Consider the following 13791-nt stretch of genomic DNA (forward strand, 5'->3'; position numbering starts at 1 on the left):
TGTAACAAAATGAATCATAACACATACAGGATATGAAATACATTTCTAGAAAAGAGCAAAAATAGAGGTAACGACTAGCATTTAGATGTGCACTAAATTTTAGCAGATGATATAATGTTTTAGATGAACATGCCTAATGAAAAACTCACTGTTATAATCAGCTAAAGAACTCACTGGTTGACATGCATAGTACTACTTATTGATCAATCTTTTATTGATTATAGCTCTATTTTTCATATAAACAACTTTCAGATGCCATCAAAGTCTATTCCTACCACAAATACGGATACACTATTGTGGCAGCCTACTATCAATTTAACTACCTAAATTTAATTGGTGTCTCTATTTTTATCCATTTTGTTTCAGGTTTCCAAATGGAAGTGGATTTTTACCTTATTCCACTAGTACCATGCCCATTACACCTAAATGAACATGGCCATTTCTCCTTTGGAAATATTGCTGTGTGGTTATAAATGAAAAAGGTGAATATTAATCCCAACAAAAAGAGTCTCATTGTTTTTAAACCTCAAAAAGGATATGCACTGTTTAAGTACTTTCTTAAAATCATAACACTTTCCAATGGGACTTTCATTCAAAGTAGCTAATATTTCCTAGTCTAGAGCAAAGGAGTCACTATTTCTATTATACTCATCTTGGAGAATCCTTAGATATATTTCCTTCCAATCTTTTTATTCCTCTTCAACATAGAGCAATCTTGTTGATGGCTTTAATTCTTCAGGTCCTATTGGAATGTTTGATGTATCCTTCGTAGCCTTCTTAGGAGCAGACATCTGCTTTTGAAAAAGCTTCCTCATGGAAACAATTGTGTCCTACAAATACTTATTAGCTTGTTGTAGTGTAAGGTTGGGTGATTACGTAATTGGCTACCCTGATTTGACAACAAATCCTTCCCTCTTTAAAAATTCTTTCCATACATGCTTTGCATAGTGAGGACATATGGGAGTGATTAACCATGTCTGGACATCCATGAAGTGCCATAACAAATCTCGATTCAAGCCACCTAAACCTATACTCATCTCGAACTACCTAAAGATCATAGAAACTAATCTTCAAGGCCTCCCTAAACATCATTCTATTGTAGTTCTTTTCAATCAACTAAATATCAATATTTAAATCATTAGAAAACACCCTATGTGCATAAGTAGAAGGGGACCCTTGCCTCAAGGATTTTGCTGAAGCCAAAATCTCATCCATCCATATGATCTCTTTGTAAGCCAGAGAATTGCAGCATTAGCAATCTCAAAAATGAAATTGGCATCATCTATTCCATCACCTGCATCAACCAAAGAAAATCAAGTAGCATCTAAAGAGAAGTCCTTTATTGCTTGATGTAGATTTCTGAAATTGTCTACAGGCTTTAACATTTTTTTTGATTTGAGCATAAGATGCCCATTACACCCAAATGAACATGGCCATTTCTCCTCTGGAAATATTGTTGCGTGGTTATAAATGCAAAAGGTGAGATGGTTTTGAATCAAATCCTTACTAGAAACTCATATATCAAAGGGGTACCAGTACTCAAACTCTTTCTTCATGCACTTTAGCAAGTCAGCAAGAATATTTGAGTGTGGAAAAGGACCCCCACAAAACACATAATTCCAAACTTTTCCTATCATCTGTTCGGCTTTTATTGTAGTGGCAGTCTTACCATAGATATCCCTATTTTGCAAAAGGTTAGCAACAATGTATAATACACCATGTATAGTGTGGATTTAGATAAAGATTCTACAAGAAACTGTTCATCCCATGGAATTCTTGTTCCAAGGCCAAATTATCTAGCTGTAAGAGGTGACCTCAATCAAAGACCAATTACATCATGTCCTGTCCACTCAACCACGCATGATGGCTTTTCAGGGACCTTGGATATATTTTAATAAGAAATATTAAGGGCAACCCTCTAAGTGATAATATAGTCTCCAGTTGCACTATCATTTATACATATTTTAATCGATAATATATTATTTTAAAAAAAAAGGATTGGACGTAGAAATTTTGACACAAAGGAGCATAGCATTTTAATGAGGATGCTATACATGTGACACAAGTTTCAACCAATATTTGTCATAATTTTGATGCACAGATAGATAACATCTTGACGGGGATGGTATATGTGTGACGTGCATGTTGACTAGTGTTCATCACAATTCCAACAACCATTGGTCACATATGTGGAAAGTGTAGTACACAATGCTTTTGGGTTGAGGTAGATATCTCAACAATAGTTTCGTCGATATATCTACCATATGTAACATCGCAATTCTGACACAAGTTTAGGGTGGTGTAAAATCAATGAAAAAAGACCAATGACAATGTTGGTCATTTTGTCTATATAGTGGAGTCAAAATTGCGATGAATCCTTGTCAAACATTGGGTCTAAATTTACTAGTGTAAGAATTATTATCCATGCATAAAGAACAACACTCTAATCAATACTGGATTCAAATCAGAAACCTCATATTTCAACTAAATCTCACCATTTAAATTACCTTGTTAACCTTTATAATGATCTTCTTTGACCTTCTCCAAGTATGCACTTTACTCTCTTTCATCATGTCCTTTCTATTTTAACAACTCTTGTCTCTCCTCTAAGTAATCATAGTTGCATTTAACAACTTCAATGAAAATACATGTGCATTGTAAACATATTATAATATATCTATAATTAATAATATATTATAACATGTTTATAAATATAAAATGACCAAAGAAATGGAATGAAACATAAACAAAGAAGACTAAATTATCATTCAACAAGCTGATCCACACTTCATAAGGGAACTATTATATTAATCGAATCCACAAAAACTCATTCTAGAGGTTCTTGTTTTTCAGGGTTTTGAGACCCTTCTCACCAATGTGGCCAAATCTCATATGGCACAACATTGTCTTTTCTGTAGGAAGCTTTCCTTCCAATGTGTTTGTACCCTTAGGTATAGATGATGCATTGCTATCAGAACCAATAACCAAAATCTTCTTTACTACTTGTTTAGATGGTGGGGATGAAGTGATAGCTACTCTCTTCTTTGAAATAGAAGAACTATTGCACCGAGAAATGCATGCATCAAGCTGAAACATAGTACCTCTCCTAGTACCCTTATCAAGCACCATAGCTCTTCTCATCATCTTGCATCCATCTTTAGAAAAAACAACTTTCTCACCTACATCATTCAACATACTTATAGATAATAGGTTTCATGCCAAGCCAGGGATGTGCATTACCCCATTGATCCTCTTTACTCATCCATTAAAGAATTTGATAGTGACCCATCCTCATCCAACTATCTTTAGGTGAAAATCATCACCCAAGTACACCTTTCCACCATCAAAAACTTCATACTTTGAGAACTAGCTTTGATGAGAGGTCATGTGGAAAGAAGCAGTTGAGTCTATTAACCACACATCATCAGATGCATGTGCTACCATGACTACAATGAAAGAATTGCCATCTTCTTGAGATTTTTCTGAACCACAATCTAAGGTTTTCTTCTTCTTTGGCTCTTTATAGTCTTTACGAAAGTGCCCAATCTTATCACAGTTCGAGCATTTTGTCTTGGACTTTCCAGGAGTCTTTGATTTTCCATGGGATTTGGATCTACCCTTTGCAGACTTGTTGTCATTTTGCTTCTCTCTGTCGTTGGATCTCCTACGAATAACAAGAGCTTCCTTAGCTGAATTTGACAACTTTCTCCTTGTCTCCTTAGATAAAAACAAAGACAACACATCATCCATTCTAAAAGTGACTAAAGTACTTCCAAGAGCCATCAAAAGATGGCACCATGAATTAAACAAGGAACATAATAGGTTCATACATCGATCCTCCTCCTTTATCTTGACACTAGATGATGTCAACTATGCAATTAGTAAATTAAAAGCATTTAGATGATCTATAGCAGATCCTCCTTTCTCCATTCTTAGATAATAAAACTTCTTCCTTAGGAACAACTTGTTCACCATAGATTTGGCTTGATATCCACAAACTATTTGCAGTCTTCTCATCAAGACCATTCAGGAGAACTGAATCAACTAGACAGATTCTAATGAGACCCTTAGCTTTTTGATCCTTGAGATCCCAATTCGCTTGAGATATTGTTGTGGGTCTCACATTAAGTGAAGCTACCTTCCATAGATCATGATCTTCAAGCAAGTCTTCCATCTTGAGTTTCCACAACTCAAAATTACTGCCATTAAATTTCTCCACCTCCATTTTTCTATATGATGAACTAGTCATCTTAATGTACAAATAAGATTCAGAATGTTCTACACAAAAAACTCCCACTCAACTTGAGATTAGCTCAAAAAAATCCTACCCAACAACTAGGATCAAAAGTTGATCAAGCTCTAATACCACTTGTAAGGAAACTTAGGTGCGGAAACAACTTCCTACACTAATCCCTCAAGGAAAGTATTGTGCAAATTCCTATTAAATCTTTACAATTTTAGATTTGATGTTATGTAAATAATAATATTACAGTCAACAATGAATACAAAAAATAGATAGAGAGAGAAAACACATAAACACAAAGATATGCCAGTGGGGAAATACCTTTTAGTAAAACAACCCCACCCATCCAAAACCTACACAATGTATTATCTTCAACACAATGGTTACAACACACTTGCAATGCAAGTTCTTTTAGGACATGGAAGAAAAATCCAACAGCAACCAACAATACACTTTTCAATGTCTCCTATCTGCAACCCTAAAAATTCTTATATCATGCGCTTTCCATTTTTAGGAAAACTTCTAAAGAACAACCATATTAGGGTATTACCATTCTCCAAAAAAGTAGGAACGAATTTTTTTTCCCTATGTGCTAGATGGAGACTTGAGTGTATAGTACTCAATGATCAATTGCCACATGTCTTCACATCTTCACCCATCATCAAATTTTCCAAAGATAGCTCTTATGTGTCATAGGAATTTGTCATAACCATTTCAGTCACGATCTCCTTACACACTATTCAAGATGCTGACACATGCAAGTGGAGTGACACAACAACATGCCAACTAGACATGTATACTCACACTTAATTACATTATTTTCAAAAATACATTTACAAAAAAAAAAAAAATTGGAATTATCCAAGGTTGAGACACCTTTTTCCTAACAAAAGTGTCATCCATAGATATTTCAACCAACAAAATCTTCATGTCTGGTCCTTCTTTGATATACATACTACTATTATCATTTGGTCTTTGAAATCCAATCTGTATTAAGTAGTTATGAAGTCTTTCATACCAAGCTCTGGGAGCTTTCTTGAGACCATATAATGCTTTTTGTAATTTTCAAACCATATCTCTTTTGTTGGAATCTACAAATCCTTTAGGTTGTTCTATGTAGAATTCACCATCAAGAATTCCATTCAAGAATGAAGATTTTACATCCATTTGATAAACTTTAAATATTTTATGAGCTACATATGCTAGTAAAGTTCTAACACCTTCTAATCTTGCAGTAGGTGCAAAAGTTTCACCATAATCAATACCTTCTTGTTGAGAGTAGCCTTTACATACTAACCTTTCTTTGTTTCTAGAAACTTCTCCATCTTCATTTAGCTTATTTTTGAATACCCACTTTATGCCAATTACATTTTTATCCTTACATCTAGGAACAAGACTTCAAGATTTGTTCCTTTCTATCTATTCTATTTCCTCATTCATTGCTTCAATCCAACTTTCATTATCCAATGCACTTTTAACATTTCTATGTTCAAATTCAACAAGTAAACATGTACCTTTCAATTTGTTTCTTGTCATTGTTCCATTTTACTTATCTCCAATTATCTGATCAGGTGCATGATACCTTCTAACATATCTTGCTAACATAGGTCCTTTGGATTTGGAGTTTGTTTCACTAATTTCTTCATGATCTTCTATATAAGCTCAGGTCCCATTTTCTATGACTCGGTTCCATCAGACTCAGTTTTCTCTAGTAACAACTCAATAGCTTCTGACTATGACTCGGGTCCTTCAAACTGTGACTTGGGTTGTGCTAATTGCAACTCAGTAGCTTTTAGAGATTTTGGGGATTTAGGAGGTGAGGCCTCCTAATTTCTAGATAGATTTGACAAAGTATCAAGACCATAGTAAACAAATCTTCTGTAATCCTTAGGTTCTTTGTTTCTTTCTTCTTCACTCTTTTCTGCAAACTTGTCCATTCTCACATGTGCACTTTCTATGATTTTATAAGTAAACAAATTCAAAAATTTGTATGCTTTACTTCTATAGGTGTATCGTAGGAATATGTCTTCACCACCTTTGACATCAAATTTATGTTTCCTAGATTCTTTCAAGATATAACATTTTATACCAAAAATTTTCAAGTAACTTCCATTATGTTATAGCCATACCATAGTTCATAAGGAGTTTGATTTGAGTATTCCTTTGATTGTACTCTATTCAAGGTATGCACTGTAGTACTGATTGATTCCTTCCAGTATTTGATTGCAACAATCTTTTCTATGATCAATGTTCTTGCACAATCCATGATGGATCTATTCCTTCTTTCAACTATACCATTCTACTAAGGTGTACAAGGGGTTGATACCTATCTCATAATTGCTTTTTTGATGTAGAATTCATTGAACTCGTTGGAAATTAATTAACCACCTCTATCTAATCTCAGACATTTCAGCTTCTTTCTAATTTCTTTTTCTACTCTTGCCAGATACCACTTAAATTTTTGAAAAGCTTTAGATTTTTCTTTCAGATACATTATAGTCATCATTCTAGAATAATCATCAACAATAGAATGAAAAAAATATCTCCACTGTAACTCTCTATTCCAATAGGTCCACATAATTATGTATGTACAAGCTCTAAAACTTCTTTAGAATGATAGTTCTTACTTTTGAAACTAGTTTTTCCCATCTTACCAATATGACAAATTTTGCATAGACCCATATTAGGTTTCCTTAAGCTAAGAATGCCTCTTACTCTTTTTTTTTTGCTTATCTTGACTAGGTTATCAAAGTTCACATGAAAAAATCTTTTGTGCCATAACCAACTTTCTTCTTTTTTGAGCGATAAAACATGAACTTTCACTAAGATCTAGATAGAATAGATTACCTTTTTTTTGTTTGCTAGATCCAACCAAATTTCCTTTTCCATCCAAAAGTTTGGCCTTCGTATTCATAAATTATACATTGAATCTAATGTTATTCAACTGTGCCACATTCAGTAGATTATGCTTTAGTCTTTCAATCCAATTAGCATTCTCACATCTAAGTTCATTGGTTAATGAGATACACCCCTTTCCCTTTATGCAACAAGGTTCATTATTTCCAAATCTCAAAATATGACCATCATAATGTTCCATGTGCTCAAACTTTGTTTTGTCTCTAATCATATGATTTGAGCAGCCACTATCAATAATCCATGTATCATTTTTTCTAACATGAGAGATAAGTGCCATTTTATCTCCTTCATCATCAGATTCATCTTTTATAGCAATATATACCATTTTATCTTCATTGTTATCATAATATTTAGCCATAGAACAAGATTTCTTACCTTTGTCCTTATAGTCCTTATAGTTTTTGAATTCCTTCTTGCCTTTGTACTTATTACTTTTCTTTTCATCCTTGCCTTCTCTATTTGGGCACCTTGTAGAAATGTGACCACTTTCTTCACAAGAAAAAGAGACTAGAGGAATCTTACCTTTTTACTTTCCTTTGCCTTTGGAATATTTCCTTGCAAGTAGGGCTTCAAAATCTTCAAGATCAATGTTTGAACTTTCTTCTTCTTCTTCACTTTTTGATTGACTAACTTTTGATTTCTTGCCCCTTTTCTTGAGTAAAAACTTGGCTTCAAATGCAGGCTCAATACCTTTGGAACTACGGACATAGTTGTCATAGTTATCCAACTCAAAAGATATCAATCTTTCAACTAGAGCATCCAAATTTATTTTACTATTTGGATCACATCTCATCTCTTGAATAGTAGACACTCTAATTACATAGATAGGAAGAAGGGTTCTGAGTACCTTGTTTACAACTATTTTTCTATCAATGTCTCCTCTAGATTCTTTGATTGTGCTCACACTTGCTTTAATTCTCTAAACATATTTTGCAATTTTTTCATCTTCTCTCATCTTCATCTGATCAAATTGTCCTCTAAGAATTTTAGCTTTAGCTCTTCTTACATTATCATCTCCTCCATAGATGGCTTTTAGTTTGATCCACATATCATAAGCTATAGTACAACTTTTGACTTCATCAAATTCAACATAATTAAGAGTAGAAGCAATGTCAATCATCACTAGTACATTTGGGCTCATTTTTTGAACTTTATTGGTCAAAATTTTGACCTAGGTTGGTCAAAATTTGGACCAACCATTTGGTCAAAAACTTTCAAAATTGTTGGCACAATTTCTACCAAGCATTGGTCAAAATTTTGACCAATGTTGGTAGAAAACTGCACAACATTGGTCAAAATTTTGACAAATGCTTGGTGGAAAACTACACAGCATTGGTCAAAATTTTGACCAATGCTTGGTAGAAAAATACCAAGCATTGGTTGAAATTTTGACCAATGCTTGGTTGAAATTTTTTTGAGGCTCACATTTGTTGAGGTCCACTTTGGCAATGACCCTTCCTATGAAATTTCTATCTAAAACCTTTCTAATGAGATAATGTGTTATGAGCTCTTCATTAGTGGGATGGAACGTGAATCCAGGAGGTAGTTGTGCATCACCCATATCATGATTGTAACTAAAATTAAGAGCCTCTATTATTGAATTCTCTTCCTAATCACCCATATTCATTTCCTTTGCTATTCATAATTCACATGATGCCTTTATTCTATTTATTTTGGTTTTCTCACTATAGTTTATGACTATCATATAGAATTCACTCTGATTATAGTCATAAACTATATTGAGAAAATTAAAATAAATAGAATAAATGCATCATGTAAATTATGAATAGAAAAGGAAATAAATATGGGTGATAGGGAAGAGAATTCAATAATAGAGGCTCTTAACTTTAGTTATAGTCATGATATGGGTGATGCACAACTGCCTCCTAGATTCATGTTCCATTTGATGAAGAGCTCATAACACATTATCTCATTAGAAAGGTTTTAGATAAAAATTTCAGTGGAAGGGCCATTGCTGAAGTAGACCTCAACAAGTGTGAGCCTTAGGGAGGGTTCAATTCCCTCCTTTATTATTCACTATGTGTATAATCCTACACACCCATTTGATCTCGAATGATGATATGTATTGAATGCTGAGTGTTTGTGCTGAGTGCTCCAAAACCATCCATTTCATGCCTTCATCTATACACAATGTCTTTCTAGTTTCTTTCTACTCACACGCCCATTTCATTTCATATGATCATCTGAAAACTGTGTCACTCTAAGATCTCAATTGTTTCCTCTTGATTGATCATCTCATAACTGTTGAATGAGAGCTTTGGGATAAGCTATAGGTATCCATCAAAGCATAAAGGATTTTTTCAGATGGTGCAAATGAAGTTGTAGCATTTGCCTTGGGAGACATGCTTGCAAAATGGAAGCATAGATAAGTCATGCGAACTATTTGATAGGATGCCTGAATGTAATGTGGTCATCAAAAGCCATGGTTGCTCGATATGCACAAAATAGATATATTGAGAGAATATATTTGTTTAAGTTGCAACTACCCTGGTAGACATGCATGCAAAATGTGGAATCATAGGTAAGGCATTTGAACTATTTTATTGACTGCATCCATGAAATGTCGTCTAATGGAAATCCAATATTGTAGGATATGCATATTGTCCCAATAAGAATCAACATCAATATCACATTAAAAAATCCAAGAAAATCCATAATGCATACTAGTTCTATTTTACTTTTAAGTGTACAAAACTGAAAATCCTTATATAAAAGGAAAACTATTTTAGATATGATTATATAATCTATTGAAGCATTAAGAATTTGGCATATTGTATAACCCAAGGCGAGGATAAACAACAAACTAATTTTCATCTTCCATCAAAGCCCCACCTAAAAACTATGATGTTAGAAAATTGATTGTACACAACCTAAGCAGGTGAGTTAAAACCTAGGTTATAGGTTAGAATAGTTCTTAAAGGAAGCAAAATAATTTGTCAAAAAACCTTTAGTATATATCCTTTACTTCTTTTTGGTAACGTCTACACCAATTAGCATGATTGATGACATTTGGAAAAGGCTTATGCTGCATTAAACGAATGAGCATCTAGGGGTAATGCTAGTTGAAGCAAGAGCACCTTGTGAGTGATACAAGCTTCAATATCCCACAAAGCATTAAATTAGCATGAATAAAGACATTTGGAAATGGCTTATGCTGCATTAAATGAATGAGCATCTAGGGGTAGTGCTAGTTGAATCAAGAGCACCTTGTGAGTGGTACAATCTTCAATATCCCACAAAGCATTAAATTATTCCACTAGCAAAGGCATCTTCAATCAAAGTTCATGTTGAGCATTAATGGGAAAAGCATCATCGTATGGAAGAAAGAGTTAATCTGAATGAGAAAAGAGAAAAATGTAGAGTCAACCCAAAATGTGAATAGTCAAGAAAAAAAATGTTGGTTAATCAATTTCAATTGGTTTTTTATAATGAAAAAGGTGAATTACTGAAGGGGAGAACTCTTGGTGAGGAAAATGAAGGCGTGATATTTTTTTTAGTAGACCATGACCCTTTAACAAGAAGGAAATAATGAGTAGTTTGGAAAGAGAGATCAATTGTTTGCATACAACGTTAACAAGACCTACAATATATATTTTAATCTATATCATTGCTGCTCATTGTTTTTGCATATTTAAATTTGACATAGAACTATGGTATTTCACTATTTTTCATCTTTATAATGCACTAGGGCTATGTGTATTAAATATGGATGTAGGCTGCAAGGACAAAGACTACCATTAATTTGTACAATATCCTTGATTGCATCATCTATTCATCAGTGTAGCTAATGACCTAGAGAGGTATATTATTTCACATTCAAAATATGTTCTCAATTTCCAAAAACATGATAAATGTCAAAAATAGTATTGGTCAGCATATTTAACTAGAAATCAAGATACTCCAGAAATAACTAAATTAAAAACCTTCAATGTACTTTATGGTTCAAGTCCATAATTGTACCTTGAAGCCATGTAAATGAAACACAAGATTCATGATAGTATTTTGGTGTCATTGTGTATTGTCTACTATAGTAAAGACCAATTTGCCAATTCTAGCTCTTTAGATGGGCAAAGAATATCAAATTATCACAATATAGTTGTACTAGTTTCATTATTATAGAAAAGATCAGCACTACCCTGTAGTCAAATTTTAAATTTATTAGCTACCAAAATAATCAAAGGTCCATTTCATGGTTACTGTGAAATAGACTACATTGATATTCTATAAACCTAAATCTCCAAGAAAGGAAATTTTAATCCTATAGCATCAAGATGCTAAACCAAATTGTAACAAGAATTGACCCCACAACTTAACCTACCATAATACATAAAGGTAAGTTTGTTGAAAAATTAGGCGGTTGAAACATCTTAAGATCTATTAGTGACATCATCTATAAGATATTATTTATTTGAATTGATGTTCTCAAATAGGCTATTAGTTATTAAATATTGATCTTTTCTTCATAAGATAAAGCCATCTGGTAGTTATCAGTTCAAAATGTCCATCCATGACTTTCAAAGTACTTAATGTTTAAGAGGGATCATAAATCATGAAATGACAACATTCAACATTTTTTGTTTGGTGCAAAAGGACAATTTCCTCATAAAACTAATGGTACAATTTGGATGTCAAGAATCACCCAACTTCATAAGATAAAAAAGAAAACATCCCACCTTAGAAGTAGGCATATAGACCTATTTATTGATCTTCGATCTTTCCATAAGACATCAACAAAAGAGTGGTAGGCCATGGAAAGAAAAATGTAATCTACATGAAACAAGGTGAATCAACTAGTCCACATTTTATCTACCATGTGAGGGATGATTAAGATTTTAAACATTCCAAGGATATTCAACAATACATAAGTTAATAAACCATTCTATGGTAACAACATAAATATGCATTTGATATAAGAAAAAGGTAAGAAATCTTGGATGTCTCACCTTAATTGGTGTCATCAATTCTAAAGGCTTCTCCCAAATAGACTACCTTGTCCTTTTATTGTAATAGTATCTACATGAAAACGGAAATCTTAAGTTCACTGATATGACCCATAGATATCTAAAACATGCATGAACAGAACTGAACTTGATCCTATAAAGGAATACCACATACAGACTAAGCCAACAATGATGGCTATCAAAAAACATCCCCCATTGTTAAAAGAGACTATCAAAACCTTAGAACAATAGTTTGTGCCTTTTCTAAAAGGTCAAATAAAAAGATATGTAAATAAATTCCAAATACATATCTCAAAATAAGACCATATAAAACCCAGATTGACACAGTAATGTTGTTTATTAAACTAATAAAATCTTATGCAGTTCAAATGTATCAACTTAGTACCTCCTTCCATCTCTAGTATTATGCTCTTGCCACTCTAAAGAACTTTGTGAATTAGAATTCAAAGGTTGTATAGGAGGCCCCTAAAGAAATCCAAAAGAACTATTAATTTCATGGAAATAACATTCCTTATCGCAAGTTGAAACTAATGAAAAAACTCTTTTTACTGCACCATGTGTAGTAAAATCTATGAGATGGAATCTTACAGAAGTAGAAGCTACCTGTTGGTTTTTTTGTACTACTTGTGGTACAACCCTATTTTGACCTGCAGATCCCCATTGTTGTGCTCTAGAATTTACTAATGACATATGCTAAGGTTGTGAAGCATGTTGATAGGCTAGATTTGCATTGAATGAATTTGGTGGTTGTCTATATGGAGAGGATGTAACAAACTAAAAAAAGATAAAATGGAAATAAGCTTATCCATAGCATGCACATATAACCAACTACTTATGCAGACATTTTTTTTATGGAAACTAGAAACAACTAAAAAATAATTGCAACATATGAAAATAAGTCTACTATATAGGATGATGATGGTGGCATTCCCATGCCCCCAAAACCTAGTGGAGGTGGCATATTTACAGGCTATGATGATTGCTGAGATTGCTAGGGCTGAGAAGGCCTACTTACCATTGGCCTTGGTTGCTGAAGATATGACATAGATGGTGCCTGTGATGATTGTGGTGCTTGATTCTACTGCCTTGGGCACGGAGGCATGTGTTGTATCTGTGGTGGGTATTGAATAGGTTGTGGGTAGACAGACATATATGGTGGTGGCATGCCTTGTGCTACAGGCCAAAACCATTGGCTACCTAGATTCATAAATTCCTGATTTGTCTATGGAGCTACTCCTAGTCTAAACTATTGTCAATCATCAGACTTCTTTATTAAAATCTTCAGGGAGAATAAATCCAAATGCTAATGTTTTTGTGCAAACTTCCAAATTAGAACTAACAAAATATTTATGATTAAAAAAATTTCATAGGTGACACAACATACTTAGACTGGCATCACAAGTCCAAAGTTCTGAGGCCTTGAGGATATCATACCAAGGGGTCAAGGTGGCTAACAAGAGATAAAAGTAGAGAGAAAGGGAAGAGAAGCAAAGAAAGAAAAAATAAATTTTAGATGATCAGATCTTTGTAAATGTTAAGGAATATTTATTTCAAAATTTTCATGAATGCTTACCAATGGGCCAGAAGATGGAGGGTTCCCAGCCATGTGAGCTTGAGGACCAGAAGGATGCCTAAAGACTGATGGAGTAG

General features: G+C 33.6%; 1 pseudogene; it reads right to left on the bottom strand.

Annotated features, from left to right (window-relative positions):
• Nucleotides 1-467: 467 nt before the first annotated feature.
• LOC149533662 (leucine--tRNA ligase, cytoplasmic pseudogene) lies at nucleotides 468-13331 on the bottom strand (annotated as a pseudogene).
• Nucleotides 13332-13791: the final 460 nt, after the last annotated feature.

This window comes from Cupressus sempervirens, chromosome 10, assembly GCF_028749045.1.
Source record: "Cupressus sempervirens isolate cs-2001-9-10 chromosome 10, ASM2874904v1, whole genome shotgun sequence".
Taxonomy (NCBI): domain Eukaryota; kingdom Viridiplantae; phylum Streptophyta; class Pinopsida; order Cupressales; family Cupressaceae; genus Cupressus; species Cupressus sempervirens.